General features: G+C 40.4%; 1 long non-coding RNA gene across 1 annotated transcript in view; it reads left to right on the top strand.

Annotated features, from left to right (window-relative positions):
* The window catches only part of LOC130273525 (uncharacterized), a 59,364-nt gene that overhangs the window by 18,699 nt on the left and 18,835 nt on the right, over window positions 1-21,830 (top strand). Inside the window, exon 2 of the long non-coding RNA XR_008844020.1 lies at window positions 7,447-7,561. This is a non-coding gene — a long non-coding RNA (uncharacterized LOC130273525). The remainder of the gene's footprint in view (window positions 1-7,446; window positions 7,562-21,830) is intronic.

The following is a 21,830-nucleotide window of genomic DNA, read 5'->3' as shown; positions in this document are numbered from 1 at the left end:
GCATTTGGTAATTGGTTTATTTAAAGATGCGCTTAAGACCACATAACATAACACAAGAACAGTGTCAGGTGGTTATTTTTTATTATCTTTAACACCAGCCAGGTGGAGATTGTATTCATAATGCTAACAACAAAGGTAGGCTTGCCCCTGCATGAAGAGAACTTCAGAGAGTTGAGAGGCCAATGAAGTGCTGATACATGCAGCTGTAAAGTGTTCAGCCTGAGGCTAGACTATGCCCAACATATATTTCAACAGAGTGATAAAAATATCACTTAGCATTAAACCCTTAAATCTACTGATATAGTTAAATGCTGGTGTCGGTGAATGTGATATATCCTCTGTCACATATAATAAAAGTGCAACACGACACTGATTTTTGCAAAGTTTTAATGTTCTCTGTTGATGCCTATTCTACGGGTTTATAAGGTACTTTATATAGTGACTTAACTTCATTGTGCTGTACAGTTTCCTATGGCATATTATAGTATCTTTATAATTCAAATAGTAGTAAGTTACTTATTTCAAATTTTATTTTGTAATATAAAGTAGAACAAGTCACAATTTTACCAGATGTCTATTTATTTGCGATTGTTACTTTAGAATTGGAGAGACAGTAATTGGGTGTGAGGTCTTCCCTGGTAACTTGGTCAAGTTGAAACAGTCTTTGTAGTGCGTGTTTCCTGAAAAAGGTGTGTCCTGCCATTTAAAACTCATCAAATTATCGAATGCTTTTGTTTTTGCTACAATGAAATGTCTGTTAACATCTGGTTTTACAAAAACACAGACTAATACTAAAAACAATGACTACTGTTTCACATTAGAAAACCTAACATATAGCATTAAACTGAAAACGAGCCATTAGAAGGGAGTTTAGTGTTTTATACATGTCATTGTGTGGGGTGGAGTGGACTTGTCTCCTATAGTAGACAACAGATTTCGAGGAATTATTAGAACCACAAATATCTCATATTAGAGATATAAGTGGTTCTAATAAATATTAAAGCTGCTTCTTAGTATTGTATTGATACTTTTTTTTCCAATGGTTGAGAGATAAAATTTTGGCATACAAGAAAAAGTTCATAGCCTAAATTCATCCCCCAAAGCTACTGCCATTAAATGTGTAGCACCCACTATATAGCTTCCCTTTTGTAATAATATGGAAAAAGTACAAATGTCTAAACATGGGGCAGATAGCCAAGTTTAAGATCTGCGGTCAGCACGGAAGGGTTTTGAAACATCTACTGAATTCAACAAGAGCTTCAGTGTGATATTGTGCAGAAAAAGTGACATGTCACCTATATTTCTGAGCAGAGCCATGTCTCCCATTTAAATAAATGGGCGATTGTTTTTTTCAAGGTGAAACTGTGTTGATATTGAGGCAGTAAGTGGTGCAGTGTTCATGCCAAACATGGTATGAAAATTAAATCTAAGATTAAAATATAAATAAAAAGATGTTGCTTTTTTTTAATTATATTATATACGGTAATACGTTTTTATATTATGGTATTTTAAAAGTTAGAAAGCATGACAAATAATAACCAAAACAATTATGAGTACACAATTTTATTATTGTCCTGCTCCCACATTGCAATGAGAAAGATCAGAGGTAACCTGGTGATGCTTTATTATACTCTTTATACAGTATATGACCCGATGTAGAAGAGGAGGAATTCTTATCAAAGACCGGAGGCACACTATGCCAATAGTGTAGTGTACCATTTGACAGCTGTATTATAGCTAGCCATCAATGGAGTTGACAGTGGCTACATCTGTATGTGTATATATTAACAAAGCTCTGTGAATATCCCTTAAGTGTCCATATGATAGTTTGGAATCAATAGTGCTGGCTAACATATCCTTTGTCTATATATATATATATATATATATATATATATATATATATATATATATATATGTGTGTGTGTGTGTGTGTGTGTGTGTGTGTGTGTGAAGAGAAAGAGACAAAAAAAGAGGGAGAGAGAGAGATGTTTTTAAGAGGTTGAATTAGATCATATTGAACTAGGACCCTGTGTCTCTCTCTTTTTGGCTTCAGCCATTGTGCATTTTAACCCATTCATTTTCATTACATTGTATAAGTTGTATAGCACAGAACAGACTACAACATGACCCAAGATGGGTGTTTCCTATGCCAATCTAAGAAAAAGAGATAACTGGAATGATCTGTCCAACGCTTATTGAAAAGCTCACGTTTAGTAATACTTTTGGTGCACTTTGTGCTGAAAAGGGGAAGAAAAACTACTGTACACTTGACATTTATAAAGGGAATCTGTCAGCTGTGAATGATGCTCAAAGCTGCAGATATGGGCAGCTACCCAAAAAGGGAGGTAAAACAAACCTGAACCTGACCTGAACTCCAACATGCATTTCTAGCATAATATACAGCTAATAATACATCTAAGCCAAAAACTTTGTTTTTTTCAATAGGTTTTCCATTTTTGAAAATATTTTTGCAGTTTAAGTTTAAAATGCTCCCAACATACTTGCCAAATGTCGGCATAGATTTTTAGGGAACTTTTGGCACATGTTTGGGTGGCATACATTACATTATAATCAAATATATATTTCAGTGCAGGGAAATCACATAAAAATGAGTACTGTGCAGGTGATGTACAAAGCTGTGTAGTTTTTCTTACATATGCCAAGCCTGCACTGCAAAAAGCAGCATGGACAAAGTCACAGGTAAGGGTATACAGTAAAAAGATAAAGAAATGAAACTTCACATGTACAAACATGTAGTTTGGACAATATTTAATTTCTTGGAGCAGCACTTTGTGCTTCTGTCCTTTCTTCTTTATGTTGCTGGAGACAGAAATCTTCAACCACAGTCGGTCATTTTGGGATAGAAAGTCTTCTGGTTATCCAGTAATACACATTTATGGAATTATTCACCAACATCTTCCTTATTTCTCCGCCTCCTTCTTTTTATCTTTTCATCTGCAAGGTTTTTATGGTACTCCCATAGTCACGGCCCTGTGATTTTTGGTCTCTGCACAAAGAGAAGACACTCCTAAACTAAGATGGGGAAGAACACTTGACAACCCACATGTACTGTAGATTCTAGTAATGCAAACTATGAATTTCAAAGGAATGTACAGTGACATGAATGTAAAAATAATTGATTTATATAACAACAGTTTGATGGTTATCTAATGACATTTTTTTAGTCATGTGACATATACATAACAATGCTTTATGAAGATATACTGCACAAGACCGATTTCCAACATAATGTTAGAAATGTTCTTATGTAAAAGACACCTCAAAAAGTTTTTGTAGGATCTCTCATAAAAACATAAACACTGGGCAGATTCCTGAATGCAAGTATACACATGACTCAATTACATTCCCATCAAGGACACTTTTTATATGAGAGCCCCACAGTGTCACAAGGAATTTTTAGGAGATAACTGGAAATACACTTTAAAGGTCTGTTTCTGACACACAATTACAGATTACAATGCAGCAGTGTATGCAAACAGGCACTTTGGTTACACAACCCCCTATAGTCATCCTTGTTATAACACGTTCAGCCAGCACAGTCCTATGGCTGTTTGTCAATGCTTTGCTGATATGCACACAGCTCTGTAGATGGCATTTAGCCACGCACGAGCTAAGCCCACTTCTATTTATCATAACAAGCAAAGCTGTAAGATATATTTAATGTGCCGTATGTGAAACGCTTTTATTTCTACTACATTTTGTCATTGTTCCAGTTACCTTCCCACTTGAGATGAGATGGATTCAAATTACAATCTACCCACAATCTCCAAATATACTTAAATGTAGGTAGATGACCCAACCTGTATATTGTATCTCTAAAATACTGTAGCTATTTGTTATATACAATAAATAAGCACAAACAAAGCAAAACAAATGAATCTGTGGAGGACAAGGTAATGTTATTTTGGAATATCTACATTTCATTATCCTCATTTGCCAGATTTATCATTGGAATATTTAATAGATTTAATAATAGCATACAAACTGGAATACATTAAATTGTAACAGCAATAAGAATTGTGCACTACTATTCGGACCTCTACTTCTCTATATAGAATAACTATTTTTTATTATCACTATGATATTTTTAATTATTTACATTTCATTTTTTTGTTTGCATATATTTTTACATATATATATATATATATATATATATATATATATATATATATATCCGAAACCTTTTAAAATCCTTCAGAAATCCCATCTTTGGAGATTATGCATTTCCATTGTTGTTAGTTTCTAAGCAATTGTGTTTTGCGCCATTTTTTAATATGTGTGTTTTTTTTTTTACTTTAAAATGTATAGTCAAATATTACAAATGCTCTGGACTTTTTTTCTCAAGAACTTTTGGATAGGGCTTTAAAATGTAGTTTGACAGTTGTAAGAATGCTAGGACTTTTATGGATTGTATGCCGAGGCTTGTATGCTTCTTTCAGTCCCAGGGTTTAAGGCCTAACTCTGTTTAAAGGAGTAGTACAGTGAAAAATAACTTATGGATAGGGGATAAGTTATAGATCGCAAAGGGGGGACGGGGGGCGACCGCTGGGAACCCTTGCTCTCTCCTGAACAGGGCCTGGCAGTCTGCCTGAAGCAGCTGTTCCAACCCCCGCAGGAAGCTGCATCTGACACGCCCCCTCCTTGTTTCCTTATGGGATACATGGAGGGGGCGAGTCGTCCGCCGCTACATGCGGGGATCAGCATGCCCCCTTTCAGCAGGCTGCTAGGGCCCCATTCAGGAGATCACGGGGGGGGGGGTCCCAGCAGTCAGGCCTATGCAATCGATAACTTAGGGGACAAGTTATCTTTCACTTCACTACTCCTTTTAGGAGAGAGATAGGACATTTCTCGTTCTTCCTCACTCAACCTTTAAATATCCCCAACTGAACTGGTTTAATCAAAGAGGTTCCTGAAACACCATTCGCATGTGCTAAAAGTTTTCAGCATGCATCAGTGGCAAAAAAGGTGCATGTCACTTGTTTGCCACACATTAGAAACAAGAAAACTCAAGGATTAGCCCTATAGATCTGAAGCAGTTGGGGGACATCTGATATACAACAGTATTTCAGATACAGCGTATTGCAAAGCATTAACAATTATTTAAAGTTGTGGGTTTTTTCCCCCCAAAAACGGCACCACCCTTGTCCATGTCCAATGCCAGACCCTTGTTCAGTAATGTAGTTTTTTTTTTTCAGAGTGTAACCCTTTTTTCTTAAATATTCACTATATAGGCTCTTTCACACGGATGGATCCGCAGTGTATTTTACGCTGCACATTTGCCTACGATTGACTTTACAGTGTGCCTCGAGATGTGCCTGCTTGGAGCGGCAATCAGCAACTACGAGCATGCACTGTGTAATCTCACACATCCCATGGTGAATCGCACACAGGGTCAGCCCTTGGGGTATGCGAGCTGTGTGGCCGCACAGGGTGCCATAGCAACAGGGGCGCCGGGCGGCCGACACAGCTCGTAGTGTAACAGGCCGGTGTGAGGTGGAATTTTGCAAACCGTGAAGACTTGTGTCTGCTCCTCCCCCAGCTCTCCGAAGATTTCCAAAGCTAGTGCTGGGGAGGGCAGAGCAAGGGGAGAGAGGAGGTACATGCCCCCTCCCTCATCTCCCCACCGTGAGCTCGGGAGGACGCAGATCTGCACGGGGAGAGAGTACACGCCCCCTCCCTCATCTCCCCGAGCTCGGGAGGATGCAGGTCTTCACGGGGAGAAAAAAGCCAGAGCAGTGGGAGAGAGGAGAAGCCGGGGCAGAGAGGAGGAACAGCAGCATGGCTCCCGCACCTCCCCTCCCCTCGGAGGACGCAGGCCTGCACGGGGAGAAAGAAGCCAGAGCAGTGCTCTTCATCTCCCCTGCCTGAGCTCTGTCTGTGTTTACTGAACAGGATGACAAAGTGAACGGGGGGGGGGGGGGGGGCAGGGGACTGGTGAAGGGGACATGAGACTGATTAAGGGGCAGGGGACTAATTAAGGGGGACATGGGACTGATTAAGGGGGCAGGTGACTGATTGAGGGGGACAGGGGACTGATTAAGGGGGACAATGGACTGATTAAGGGGACAGGGGACTGATTAAGGGGGACATGGGACTGATTAAGGGGGAAGGGGACTGATTAAGGGGATAGGGGACTGATTAAGGGGGACAGGGGAATGATTAAGGGGACAGGGGACTGATTAAGGGGGACATGGGACTGATTAAGGGGGGCTTGGGAGTGGTTAAGGGGGCAGGGGACTGAATAAGGGGGACAGGGGACTGATTAAAGGGACGGGGGACTGAATAATGGGGACAGGGGACTGGTGAAGGGGAGGCAAGTTTTTTTATTGAAAGGGTGGCCAAGGGTTTTGGTGATGAGAATGAAGGTGGCATATTGTGTGCTTCAAATTGTCTAGAGGGTGCCAAACAAAAACATTGGTTGAAGAAAAGTGCGAGAGTCTATGCATGCTTAGTGTTGTAAAATAGTTAGATATAGTGTTCTGACAACATAGCTCTTGTTTCTACAATACATAAACTTATGTATAACTTATGTATACAGTGATATACATGATTGTTACCAATCAATCCAGTTATTTATTATTGTACTTGTTTGCACTTGCACTTAAATTATCTGTAATTTAAAAAAAATTATTGTTACAAAGATTTTTTCCTCTTTGTTTATGTTTATGGAGTAATGGGGGGGGGCGCCACAAGGTTAGCTTGCACAGGGCACCTGGACACCTGAGGCCGGCCCTGCTCGCACATCGCAGTGTGTCTGCTCGTAGCGGTGGATTGCCGCTCCGAGCAGGCACATCTGGAGGCACACTGTAGATTCAACCAACGGCTGATCCGCAGCGTAAAATATGTTACGGATCAGTCCATGTGAACAAGCCCTAAGGGATATTGCTGCTTGCCAGAGTTGGCAGTTGCTCCTGTGCAGAGTTGGCAGTTGCTCCTGCACAAACTATATAAGCTTCTAAGATATGAGTTTCTTAAATAAGAACTTCTAATATATGAGCTTCTAAAACAGTGTTTTCCAAACAGCATGCCTTCAGCTGTTGCAGAACTGAAACTTTCAGCATGCCCGGACAGCCAAAGGCATGCCCTGGCATGCTGAAAGTTGTAGTTTTGCAACAGCTGGGGGCACAAAGTTGGGAAAACACTGTTCTAAAACTATTAAAGTCAAGCTCCATGAAAACAATCTCTGTATATTTTCCCATCACTCCATGTGCTTCACTAACCTCTATGAGAGGAGGCACTCTGCCAACACTTTACGTTTTTCCTTCCTCCTCTACCAAGAGCCTATCACCATGTCTGTAGTTCCTCTTGTATAATCTATGCAGTCTGTAAGCAGTGAGATGTGACAATAATGTGATTGCTACATCTGACATTTCATATAGCTGGCAACTTAAGATGTTTTTCTTATTGATTTACTTATTTTTTTAGATGTGTCGCAAAATTAAAAGTTACATGCTGATCATTTCGGGAAGCCAGATGGAAGGCGGTCAATAGTGTTTTTCAATAAGCCGTAGAGCTACGGGACAAAGGTACCACCTCCCAGGTAATATTTGAGCACTCTACTGAGCTTGCACAGTATTTTTTGCCAAAAATGTCAAAACTGCACGCTGCCTTCTGTGTCATACCTTGTGTGTCCTAAAAAACATGTCAAAAGTTTTCACCGGTATCTGATTGTTCAGACCCTCACAAATTGAGTGGGGTGAGAGGAACATTATCCGACTGATAAGAACTTTTACATGTCTCTATGAAGTGCAAATGTTTTTTGGTATGGCAGTGCCCATTTAAGTGGTAGCTCAGTTAAAAGGGACATAAACGCAGAACAACTTTGCCTGACAAACAGAGGTGTCTGTCAGCAGCTTAAAGGGGTAAAAAAAAATTAAATAGATTTGTAATTGTAAAATGTTAAACAGATTTGTAAATTATTTCTAATTAAAAATCTTAACCCTTCCAGTACTTATCGGCTGCTGGATGCTCCACAGGAAGTTCTTTACTTTTTAAATGTCTTTTCTGTTTGATCACAGTGCTCTCTGCTGACACCTCTGTCTTGGGAACTGTCAAGAGCAGGATAGGTTTGCTATGGGGATTTTCTCCTGCTCTGGACAGTTCCTGAGACACACAGAGGTGTCAGCAGAGAGCACTGTGGTCAGACAGAAAAGAAATTCAAAAATAACTCAACTTCCTGTGGAGCATACAGCAGCTAAGTACTGGAAGGATTAAGATTTTTAAATAGAAGTCATTTACAAATCTGTTTAACTTTCGGGCACCAGTTGATAAAAAAAAAAAAAATGTTTACCCCTTTAACCCCAATGTGGCCTTTATTTTTACATTTTCATTTTTTCCTCCTCTCCTTCTAAAAATCATAACTCTTTTATATTTTCATCCAACATAAAATATATGGCGCAACCAAAAAATACTATTTGTGTGAGGAAATTGAAAAGAAAACCGCAATTTAGCAAATTTTGGAAGGCATAGTTTTCACGCTGTACAATTTACCGTAAAAATGACATGATTGTTTATTCTGTGGGTCAATAGGATTAAAATGATACCCATGATTATATACGTTTCTATTATTGTACCACTTAAAAAAATCGCTAACTTTTTAACCAAATTAGTACGTTTAAAATCCCTCTATTTTGCTGACCTATAACTTTTTCATTTTTCTGTATAAGCGGCGGTATGGGGCTCAGTTTTTGTGCTGTGATCTGTACTTTTTATTGATACCGCATTTGCATATATAAAACTTTTAATACATTTTTTATCAATTTTTTGGGAATAAAATGTTACAACAAACCACAATTTTGGACTTTTTTTTACATTTACGCCGTTCACAATATGGGATCATTAACATTACATTTTAATAGTTTGGATATTTACACACACAGCGATACTAAATATTTAAATTAATATATTTCTTTACACTTTTTTGAGGGGAAATGGGACAATTTACATATTTATGGGGGGGGGGGATTTTTCTAATGTTTTTACTTTTTTTATATACTTTTTTTACTTTTATTTTTACACTTTAATAGTCCCCATAGGGGACTACTTATGGCAATCACTTGATTGCTAATTCTGTTCAGTGCTATGCATAGGGCATAGCACTGATCAGTATTCTTGGCTATCTTCTGCTCTGGTCTGCTCGATCTCAGACCAGAGCAGAAGACCCCGGGAGATGGACTGAGGCAGGTGAGGGGACCACCACACGCCATTATGGATGATCCGATCTCCGCGGCATCGCTGCGGGCGTTCCGATCATCCTTTTTATTGACCGCACTGCCACAGATGCCGTGATCTGTATTGATCACGGTATCTGAGGGGTTAAAAGGTACACATCAGTACCGCTGATCAGATCAGATTGCTGATGTGTGACGTTACTGGTGTGTCCCTGGATGCTAATAGCAGCAGGGACCAGCCCACATGACTCGAGCATCGGTCCGATGCTCGCGGTCATGAACAGGACGTAAATGTACGTCCTGGTGAACTGAGCACCACAGCACCAGGACGTACATTTATGTCCTGCATTGTTAAGGGGTTAAAAGTTAGGGGATAAGATGTCTGATTGTGGGGGTCCCACCACTGTGGACTTCCGCGATCTCCCTGTGGCACCCGGCATTTGTTTAGAGCGTCAGGTGCAGCGCCAGAGGCTTGTGATGTCATAGCCATGCCCCATCAATGCAAGTCTATGGGAGGAGGTGTGATCCCCCCCCCATAGACTTGCAATGAGGGGGCGTGACTGTGACGTCATGAGCGGGGCATGTTCGTGACGTCACGAGCCTCCACCCCGCATCACCAGTCATCAGTCACGGAGCGAAGTTCTCACCGTGCACTGGATGCTGGGGTGCCCCAGCCAAGATTGTGGGGGTCCCCAGCGGTGGGACCCCTGCGATCAGACATCTTATCCCCTATCCTTTGGATAGGGGATAAGATGTCTAGGGGCGGAGTACCCCTTTAATTCCCTAAGAACCTAAGGTAAGTGGACATATGAATGGCAGAGACAGGAAGAATAGCTTCTGGCCATCATCTATGGAAGGTAGATAAACAGTGCAGCACTGTTAGAAAATAATATTTTGTTTCCTGTATTACCCTTACTATGCGTAAACTTATGGAGGAGTACAGTTCTAAAGAAAGGCAGTAATTCACAGGCTTTGCTTGTACAAGTATATAAACATGTACATAAACATTGTTGGCCCACTGAAGTGGAAGAACTATGTTGCTTTTGTGAGGAATAACAAGTTATTCTACTGTACATGTGGGTAAGTGTGCTATGTAGGTTCTCTGCTATTTGGTTCTATTGCTACCCATATATTGCTATCCACATATGTGTATATATATATATATATATATATATATATATATATATATATATAGGAATATGCAAAGCAGCTCATTACACCACCTTATTCAGGTAGTGTTCCCGGGTATCAGCTTAGCTCCTGTTAAGGAATATGAAAAGCTAATCGGGATTTCAGCCAAGCCAGACTACTTCCCAAAAGGATATATATATATATATATATATATATATATATATATATATATATACAGTCATGGACGAAAATGTTGGCACCTCTGAAATTCTTCTAGGAAATGAAGTATTACTCACAGAAGAGAACTGTCTGAGGACTTGAGAACCAAAATTGTGGAAAAATATCAACAATCTCAAAGTCATCTCCAGAGATCTAGATTTGCCTTTGTCCACAGTGCGCAACATTATCAAGAAGTTTCCAACCCATGGCGCTGTAGCTTATCTCCCTGGGCGTGGACAGACGAGAAAAATTGATGAAAGGTGTCAACGCAGGATAGTCCGGATGGTGGATAAGCAGCCCCAAACAAGTTCCAAAGTTCAAAGTTGTCCTGCAGGCTCAGGGAGCATCAGCACAAACTATCCGTCGACATTCAATGAAACGCTATGGCAGGAAATGAAACACTATGGCAGGAGATCCAGGGGGATCCCACTGCTGACACAGAGACATAAAAAAGCAAGACTACATTTTGCCAAAACAAACTTGAGTAAGCCAAAATCCTTCTGGGAAAACATCTTGTGGACAGATGAGACCAAGATAGAGCTTTTTGGTAAAGCACATCATTCTACTATTTACCAAAAAAGGGAATGAGACAAGAACACAGTACCTACAGTGAAATATGGTGGAGGTTCAATGATGTTTTGGGGTTATTTTGGTGCCTCTGGCACTGGGCGCCTTGAATGTGTGCAAGTAATCATGAAATCTGAGGATTACCAACGGATTTTGGGTCGCACTGTACAGCCCAGTGTCAGAAAGCTGGGTTTGCGTCTGAGATCTTGGGACAATGACCACAAACATACGTCAAAAAGCATCCAGAAATGGATGGCAACAAAGCGCTGGAGAGTTCTGAAGTGGTCTATATTCCCTATATTCCCATTGAAAACCTATGGAGAGATCTTAAAATTGCTGTTGGGAAAAAGCACCCTTTCAATAAGAGAGACCTGAAGCAGTTTGCAAAGGAAGAGTGGTCCAACATTCCAGCTGAGAGGTGTAAGAAGCTTATTGATGGTTATGGGAAGCAACTGGTTTCAGTAATTTTTTCCAAATGGTGTGCAAACAAACATTAAGTTAAGGGTGCCAATAATTTTGTCCAGACCATTTTTGGAGTTTGGTGTGACATTATGTTCAATTTGCCAATGTTCAATGTTCAACCATATTGTGTTACATCACATATATAAAAAACAATATACTCATTGTGCCATAGTGTATCAAAACTTCCATAAATCCATAATAAGGTCCTGATTAGTAAATCAGAACAGTTGTGAAAGTGCATTAAAATCATTAAAAACAATAACATGCAGTTGGTATGGGAGGCATCACTCACCGCTGTAATGGAGATGATAAGCGTGGGTAGTTTTCCAGTGCGCATGCGCACCTACTGTGTATGTGTCAAATCGGAAGCATGGGATAGTATACAGACGTCACATCAACTGCACGTCGCATCTAATGAAAGTCACGCTCAAGCTTATTCGTCTGCGCACGCGCACAGCGTTCCAAGCCTCGATCTCGTGATGTAGCGTCCCCGTCACCTTGGAAACCGGCTACTAGTGTTCAACATATTAATTGGTAAGTGTTATTGTGGTCAAAACAACATAAATGGAAATTAAATCAAAAGAAATTCAAACCAAATGTAAATAAGAAGGGTCTCAACATATCATTCAATACATGCACATCGCCCCATACATTCACAATTATACGGAACGTTATAATTCGGCATCAGATACAGGCACAATGAAGTGTCAGCATCCAATGTCTTGGGAGCTCGCAGGCCAGTGGAGACCATGATCTGAGGACACCACTGGACCACAGCTCACATATATCGCGTTCCTATAGACCATATCAGGTCACATATACCAGGGACTCATAGCATCCATACTGTGGAACTGCGTCCAAAAGAGACCTTCTCTGTAGTCCTTGGTAACAGACTACTACCACCAGATAAATATAAATATAAAAATACAAAATAAAAAATACTAAATAATAAATAATAAATGGAAGAAGTACAAAATACAAAAATAAAATAAAGCTAAAAAAATAAAAAGAAAAGAAAAGAAAAAAGAAAAAAAGAAAAATAGTGTATATGGCAAACTATGTGTAGTACCATAATATATATCCCATGCTTCCAACTAAATCACCACACAAACATAAAATCACATAATCCTGTTTATTCAAGTAATTACACTAAACTGTTAACGTTGATATTCAAAACGGTGAGTGACTCATCCTATCCCATACAGGCACTGCAAGAAAAGAGAAAGAACAGAGAAAATGTATTAACATTCTCTAACCTAACCATAGGTTCTTCAATACATTATGTGTAATCACTTGTGTTATGTACACCAATGTTGATCAATAACCACATTCAGAAGTCACAGATAATGTTTATCTCCCCATTACTCTATGTGAAATTTTGAAGTCCACATTCAAACCATCTGGTCTTAGTGAATTGAGAGTATAAATCCATTGCAGCTCACGTCTTTTTAGACGGCCCTGCCTATCTCCTCCCCATTTCATGGGTAGGATATGATCTAGGATCATAAATCTCAAGTCCCTCTCTTTATGTTGGCATTCCGAGAAGTGTTTAGAGACTGGAAGGTCCATCCTTTTCTTACGTATAGTGTATCTATGCTGGTTTAGTCTAGTTTTTAAATCCCATGTGGTCTCCCCTGCATAGAGGAGACCACATGGGCACCACAAAACATAGACAACAAAAGAACTGTTGCAAGTAAGGTAGTATTTAATGGGATACGTTTTTCCTGTGGCAGGATGTGCAAATGATTCCCCCTTGCACATCAGTCCACAATTAGTACATGACCTGCAAGGAAAGCTACCTTTTTTAGACGTGGTAAGGTATCGCTGAGTGTCACTTTTCTTTGTTGATATGTCAGATCTCACCAATCTGTCATTCAGATTTGTAGAGCGTCTGTAGGACATGACTGGTGGTGACCTGAGTTCGGGAATATGTTTATATCCCTCAAGGATATGCCAAAATCTTCTTATGATTCTACCAATGTCAGGAGAGAGGTTGTTATATGTGGAGACAAATGCCATACGTGGGTCCCTCTGTATCTCACCCCGTCGTGTTACTAGATCTCTCCGTGTCCTGTCTATCCTAGATTTATGTTTGTCAATCAATTTGGTAGGGTATCCCCTCTCTCTAAAATTTTTGGACATTCTGTCTAGGGCCCAATCAAATTTTTGCTTGTTGTCCGTGATCCTCCTTGCCCTAAGCATTTGACTATAGGGCAAGGAGTTCACCATCGGTCTAGGGTGGCAGCTGTCAAATCTCAAAAGTGTGTTACAATCTGTTTCTTTTACATAAAGGTCTGTAGTCAAGCGTCCGTCCAGTATTGTAACTAGCACATCCAAAAAACTCACCGATTCTGTTGAGTGGGTCAATGTAAATCGTATGTTTGGGTCTCTGGAATTCAAATAGTCCTGAAACAACAACAGTTCCGTCAGATTACCAGTCCAAATCACAAAAACATCATCTATGTATCTCCACCACTCCCGGATAAACTTGGAGTGGTGGGATACATAGACGAAACGGTCCTCGAACCATGTCATAAAGATATTTGCATATGTCGGTGCGACATTGCTACCCATTGCGGTACCCCGCTTCTGCAAATAAAACTTGTCATTGAAGACAAAATAATTATTTTCCAGTACTGTCCTCAATAAAGAAATAATGAAGTCAATCTTGGCACTCGAGAACTCTGCCTGATGTAAATATGTGGATACGGCCTCCACACCCCCATCATGTTAGATGGAGGTGTAGAGGCTCACCACATCAAAAGAGGCAATAATTGCCCCTTCTGGTAACTCAATGTTCTCAATCTTATGAAGAAAATCAGAAGTATCCCTGACATATGATCTAGCTTGGGTTGCAAAGGGTCAGAGCACTTTGTCCAAAAACACAGATATGCGGGATGTAATAGAGTTCCTGCCCGATACGATCGGGCGACCTGGTGGATTGGTTCGGTTTTTGTGTATTTTTGGCAAAAGATAAAGTTGTGGTGTAATTGGAAAAAGTACTGTTAAAAACCTCTGTACCTCTACATCTATCAAATTCATATTAACCCCTTAAGGACCAAGGGGTACGCCTTTGCTCCCTGGTACTTAAGGACCAAGGGCGTACCTGTACGCCCGTGGGAATTTCGGTCCCCGCCGCTCGCCGGGCGGGGATCGCGTCGGGGTGACTGCTGATATCTATCAGCAGGCACCCCGCGCAAATGCCCAGAGGGGTCATTAGACCCCTCCATGTCGGCGATCGGCGCAAATCGCAAGTGAATTCACACTTGCGATTTGCGCCGATTCCGGGTCATGCGGGTCTATGGTGACCCGGTGACCCGGAATAGAAGGGGGATCGCGGGTGTCCTAGACACCCACGATCCCCCTGTAGCGATAGGAGTGAGGTGGCAGGGTTGCCACCCCTCCTATCTCTGCTATTGGTGGTCTAGACGCGACCACCAATAGCAGATCAGGGGCGGAGGGGTTTACTTTCGGTTTCCCCGTCCTGCCCTCCCACAATAGGCGGGGCAGGACGGGGAAACCGACAGGGACCGGCGCCGAAGATCCACTTACCCATCGGCGACGGCATCTGGAGTTTTGCAACATCTGGAGGTCCACAGTTTGGAGACCACTATGCAGTGGTCTCTAAACTATAGCTCTACAGATGTTGCAAAACTGCAACTCCCAGCAAGCCTAAACAGCAAACAGCTGTCTCTGCATGCTGGGAGTTGTAGTTGCGATCCCTCCAGCTGTTGCATAACTACATCTCCCAGCATGCCTTTCGGCGATCAGTACATGCTGGGAGTTGAAGTTTTGCAACTGCTGGAGGCACACTGGTTGGAAAATACTGAGTTAGGTAACAGAACCTAACTGAAGGTTTTCCAACCAGTGTGCCTCCAGCTGTTGCAAAAGTACAACTCCCAGCATGCACGGTCTGTCAGTACATGCTAGGAGTTGTAGTTTTGAAACAGCTGGAGGTTTGCCCCCCATGTGAACGTACAGGGTACATTCACACTGGCGGGTTTACAGTAAGTTTTCTGCTTCAAGTTTGGGCTGTGGCAAATTTTTCACCGCAGCGCAAACTCCTAGCGGTAAATTCACTGTAAACCCGCCAGTGTGAATGTACCCTAAAAACACTACACTACACTAACACATAATAAAGGGTAAAACACAACATATACACCCCCTTACACTGTCCCCCTAATAAAAAATAAAAAACGTATTGTACGGCAGTGTTTCCAAAACAGAGCCTCCAGCTGTTGCAAAACAACAACTCCCAGCATTTCCGGACAGCCACTGACTGTCCAGGCATGCTGGGAGTTTAGCAACAGCTGGAGGCACCCTGTTTGGGAATCACTGGCGTAGAATACCCCTATGTCCACCCCTGTGCAATCCCTAATTTAGTCCTCAAATGCGCATGGCGCTCTCTCAATTCGGAGCCCTTTCGTATTTCAAGGAAACAGTTTAGTGCCACATATGGGGTATCTACGTACTCGAGAGAAATTGCGTTACTAATTTTGGGGGCTTTTTTTCCTTTTACCCCTTATGATAAAGAAAAGTTGGGGTCTACACCAGCCTGTTAGTGTAAAAAAAAATTATTTTTTACACTAACATGCTGGTGTTGTCCTTTACTTTTTATTTTCACGGGAGGTAAAAGGAAAAAAAGGCACCCAAAATTTGTAACGCAATTTCTCCTGAGTACGGAGATACCCCATATGTGGGCGTAAAATGCTCTGCGGACGCACAACAAGGCTCAGGAGTGACAGCGCACCATGTACATTTGAGGCCTAAATTGGTGATTTGCACAGGGGTGGCTGATTTTACAGTGGTTCTGACATAAACACAAAACAATAAAGACAGACATGTGACCCCATTTTGGAAACGACACCCCTCACAGAACGTAAGGAGGGGTATAGTGAGCCATAACACCCCACAGGTGTTTGACAAATTTTCATTAAAGTTGGATGGGAAAGTGAAAAAAAAAAATTTTCACTAAAATGCTGGTGTCACCCTAAATTTTTCATTTTCACAAGGGAAAATAAAAAAAAGCCCCCCAAAATTTGTAACCCAATTTCTTCTGAGTAAGAGCATACCCCATATGTGAATGTAAAGTGCTCTATGGGTGCACTACAATGCTCAGAAGAGAAGGAGCGCCATTGGGATTTTGAAGAGAAAATTTGTCCGGAATTGAAGGCCACTTGTGTTTACAAAGCCCCCATGGTACCAGAACAATGGACCCCCCCCCCCATATGTGTCACCCCATTTTGGAAACTACACCCCTCATGTAATGTAATAAGGGGCGCAGTGAGCATTTACGCCCCACAGGTGTCTGACAGATTTTTGGAACAGTGATCCGTGAAAATGAAAAATGTAATTTTCCATTTGTACAGCCCACTGTCCCAAAGATCTGTCAAACGCCAGTGGGGTGTAAATGCTCACTGCACCACTTATTAAATTCTGTGAGGGGTGTAGTTTCCAAAATGGGGTCACATGTGGGGGGGGGTCCACTGTTCTGGCACCACGGGGGGGCTTTGTAAATGCACATGGCCCCTGACTACCATTCCAAACGAATTATCTTTCCAAAAGCTCAATGGTGCTCCTCCTCTTCTGAGCATCGTAGTTCGCACGTAGTGCACTTCAGGTCCACTTATGGGGTACCTCCATACTCAGAAGAGATGGGGTTACAAATTTTGGGAGGTATTTTCTGCTATTAACCCTTGCAAAAATGTGAAATTTGGGGGGAAACACACATTTTAGTGAAAAAAAAAATTTTTTTTTTTACATATGCAAAAGTCGTGAAACCCGTGTGGGGTATTAAGGCTCGCTTTATTCCTTGTTACGTTCCTCAAGGGGTCTAGTTTCCAAAATGGTATGCCATGTGTTTTTTTTTGCTGTTCTGGCACCATAGGGGCTTCCTAAATGCGACATGCCCCCCGAGCAATATTTGCTCTCAAAAAGTCAAATATCACTCCTTCTCTTCGGAGCATTGTAGTTCGCCCGTAATGCACTTCATGCCAACTTATGGGGTACCTCCATACTCAGAAGAGATGGGGTTACAAATTTTGGGGGGTATTTTCTGCTATTAACCCTTGAAAAAATTTGTAATTTGGGGGGAAACACACATTTTAGTGAAAAAAAAAATATTTTTTTTTACATATGCAAAAGTCGTGAAACACCTGTGGGGTATTAAGGCTCACTTTATTCCTTGTTACGTTCCCCAAGGGGTCTAGTTTCCAAAATGGTATGCCATGTGGGTTATTTTTGCTGTTCTGGCACCATAGGGGCTTCCTAAATGCAACATGCCCCCCAAAAACCATTTCTGAAAAACGTACTCTCCAAAATCCCCTTGTCGCTCCTTCGCTTCTGAGCCCTCTACTGCGCCCGCCGAACACTTTACATAGACATATGAGGTATGTGCTTACTCGAGAGAAATTGGGCTACAAATATAAGTATACATTTTCTCCTTTTACCCCTTGTAAAAATTCAAAAATTGGGTTTACAAGAACATGCGAGTGTAAAAAATAAAGATTGTGAATTTTCTCCTTCACTTTGCTGCTATTCCTGTGAAACACCTAAAGGGTTAAAACACTTACTGATTGTCATTTTGAATACTTTGGGGGGTGTAGTTTTTATAATGGGGTCATTTGTGGGGTATTTCTAATGGGAAGACCCTTCAAATCCACTTCAAACCTGAACTGGTCTCTGAAAAAAAGCGAGGTTCAAAATTTTGTGAAAAATTGGAAAATTGCTGCTGAACTTTGAAGCCCTCTGGTGTCTTCCAAAAGTAAAAACACGTCAATTTTATGATGCAAACATAAAGTAGACATATTGGAAATGTGAATAAAATAAAAAAATATTTTGAATATCCATTTTCCTTACAAGCAGAGAGCTTCAAAGTTCGAAAAATGCTAAATTTTCAAATTTTTCATCAAATTTTGGGATTTTTCACCAAGAAAGGATGCAAGTTACCACAAAATGTTACCACTATGTTAAAGTAGAATATGTCACGAAAAAACAATCTCGGAATCAGATTGATAACTAAAAGCATTCCAGAGTTATTAATGTTTAAAGTGACAGTGGTCAGATGTGCAAAAAACGCTCTGGTCCTAAGGTGTAAAATGGCCTGGTCCTTAAGGGGTTAAGGTCCATCTCAACTAATCCCTTGATTTTCTTTTCAATCTGGAATTTCTTTCTCTTTTCTTGCAGTGCCTGTATGGGATAGGATGAGTCACTCACCGTTTTGAATATCAACGTTAACTGTTTAGTGTAATTACTTGAATAAACAGGATTATGTGATTTTATGTTTGTGTGGTGATTTAGTTGGAAGCATGGGATATATATTATGGTACTACACATAGTTTGCCATATACACTATTTTTCTTTTTTTCTTTTTTCTTTTCTTTTCTTTTTATTTTTTTAGCTTTATTTTATTTTTGTATTTTGTACTTCTTCCATTTATTATTTATTATTTATTTTTTAGTATTTTTTATTTTGTATTTTTATATTTATATTTATCTGGTGGTAGTAGTCTGTTACCAAGGACTACAAAGAAGGTCTCTTTTGGACGCAGTTCCACAGTATGGATGCTATGAGCCCCTGGTATATGTGACCTGATATGGTCTATAGAAACGCGATATATGTGAGCTGTGGTCCAGTGGTGTCCTCAGATCATGGTCTCCACTGGCCTGCGAGCTCACAAGACATTGGATGCTGACACTTCATTTTGCCTGTATCTGATGCCGAATTATAACGTTCCGTATAATTGTGAATGTATGGGGCGATGTGCATGTATTGAATGATATGTTGAGACCCTTCTTATTTACATTTGGTTTGAATTTCTTTTGATTTCATTTCCATTTATGTTGTTTTGACCACAATAACACTTACCAATTAATATGTTGAACACTAGTAGCCGGTTTCCAAGGTGACGGGGACGCTACATCACGAGATCGAGGCTTGGAACGCTGTGCGCGTGCGCAGACGAATAAGCTCGAGCGTGACTTTCATTAGATGCAACGCGCAGTTGATGTGACGTCTGTATACTATCCCATGCTTCCGATTTGACACATACACAGTAGGTGCGCATGCGCACTGGAAAACTACCCACGCTTATCATCTCCATTACAGCGGTGAGTGATGCCTCCCATACCAACTGCATGTTATTGTTTTTAATGATTTTAATGCACTTTCACAGCTGTTCTGATTTACTAATCAGGACCTTATTATGGATTTATGGAAGTTTTGATACACTATGGCACGATGAGTATATTGTTTTTTATATATGTGATGTAACACAATATGGTTGAGTTTTTGATGTACACTATATGTTTTTCTGATATGGATTTGAATTAATATTTGCACATGATTAGTTAATTGTATTTTGAGTGGATATACCTATAAAACACGAAGCTTGTGACACTTGTGTTAGGCTTGAGAAAGACCAGGAGAGCTGGTTGAAACGTCGCTGTAACATTCACCTATTTATGGAATCAATTTTTTCATTTTTTCACTTTATTTGGACATGTGTGCTGCGGATTTATTCCAATTTATTGTCTACTTTTGGACCCCTGACCAAGGACCGTGTCTGCGTGCACCGACTTCACCTTTTTTCTGAGTGCTGCTTCCCTCTTCAATTGTAGATAGATAGATAGATAGATAATAGATAACCAATAACTACTCCTAAAAACATCTGAGAGCAACCCAAACCCATTGAATACATGAGTTGAGACAACATGTATACTCCAATCTCCTAAATTGGGACAACATATAAATTACCGTACCATGATAGTCCAGAAATTTCATAGCACAATATTATATGAAAATAGATCAATAACCAAAATCCTATAATTACCAAATCTTGCAACTAATCCAACATTTTTGTGAGATTTGAACCGAATCTGCTTTGTACTGAACCAAATTGCTCAGCTCTAGTTCTGGAAGTCCACAGTACAGAAATAGATGGTCTCACCTTGTCAAAATGTGCTAAGAGTTCTAAGGGAAGGTAAGATTGTAAGAATTCTTTGTGTAAAGAGCCTTTTTATTTTTTTATCATAATAAGGCCACATCCAGACATGGCAAATTTGTTCAGCAACTAAGTGCAATACAAATCTCGTGAACAGGGGCGTTGCTAGGTCTCCATTGCCCAGGCCATAACTCTAACCACACCCTCACTCACCCCTCTAATGACACCCTCCTCTACCCCCAATCTCATTCAGCCTCCTCCTTCAATATACTCACTACTACCAGAGGACAACTCTATAGTGTGATTGCTGCAAGCACAATCCTATCAATTCCCAATAGTGAAACGTGCATTGGGGTAGGTATGTATGGATCGAGCTCCACACATGGTATTTGAGTTTTATTCCCGGTTCTGTCCTTTTCCCTGGGCTGTTTTTAATTTTGGTATGCTAGTGCATGTCTTCTTTCTGTTATGTATAGCTTCATAGCAGTATATGTGTATCTGTCATCCTGTGCTATTTTATGTAAACATTTTGGCACTATTGTGTATTTCTTCTTTGTTTTACTGTGCCCTGGACTCCAGTGTTTGTGTGCCTCTATCTATATATACTGTCCAGTATGTGTTCTGGAGTCCATATATTTATAATGGGATTTCATATTGCATATATGTCAATAAGGGTTTATTTTGTTTTTGTATTGTGTGTAGCCAGGTAGGTAGTAAAGTAGCCAGGTATGTAAGTAGCCAGACATGTAGGAAGCTAGGTAGCCAGGTATTTAAGTAAACAAACTCCCAAGGAGAGCAGCACTCCTATGATAGGTGCACGAGTTCCCACTGTAGCAAAGTTCTGGCTTCGGACTCCACAGTATACAATAAACAAATGGACAGCGGCAGTTCCAGTATGATGAAAAGAGTAGGTGTCTTTTTTCACACAATGTGATGCAACATTTTGGCTTGCTCACCAAGCCATTTTCAAGCAACAAATGAGTGAACAGGGTACATATTTATGGTCACGCAGGACCAGTGAAACAATTAAACAATCAGAATATATTCTGTAAACGTGTAAAACATGTATAAAAATTCTTCCTTTTATCTTAATAAAGTAACTAGTGCAAATAGTAAAATTATATTCCCAAGTGCCGTCATTATAAGGTATATAGCATAAATCATATGTGAATAAAATAATTAATTACATAATTCATCAATTAATGTGCCCATGTGAGGATTACAAATAATTAATAAGATGGGCGGAAGGGATAAGATCACTCAACCGATATGTATACAGTAGCACCACAAGGACGCAGATATACAGTGTTTCAATGCAG

This window comes from Hyla sarda, chromosome 5 (genome assembly GCF_029499605.1).
Source record: "Hyla sarda isolate aHylSar1 chromosome 5, aHylSar1.hap1, whole genome shotgun sequence".
Taxonomy (NCBI): domain Eukaryota; kingdom Metazoa; phylum Chordata; class Amphibia; order Anura; family Hylidae; genus Hyla; species Hyla sarda.
The sequence above is the reverse complement of the archived record's forward strand: the minus strand, read 5'-3'. Positions and strand labels throughout refer to the sequence as shown.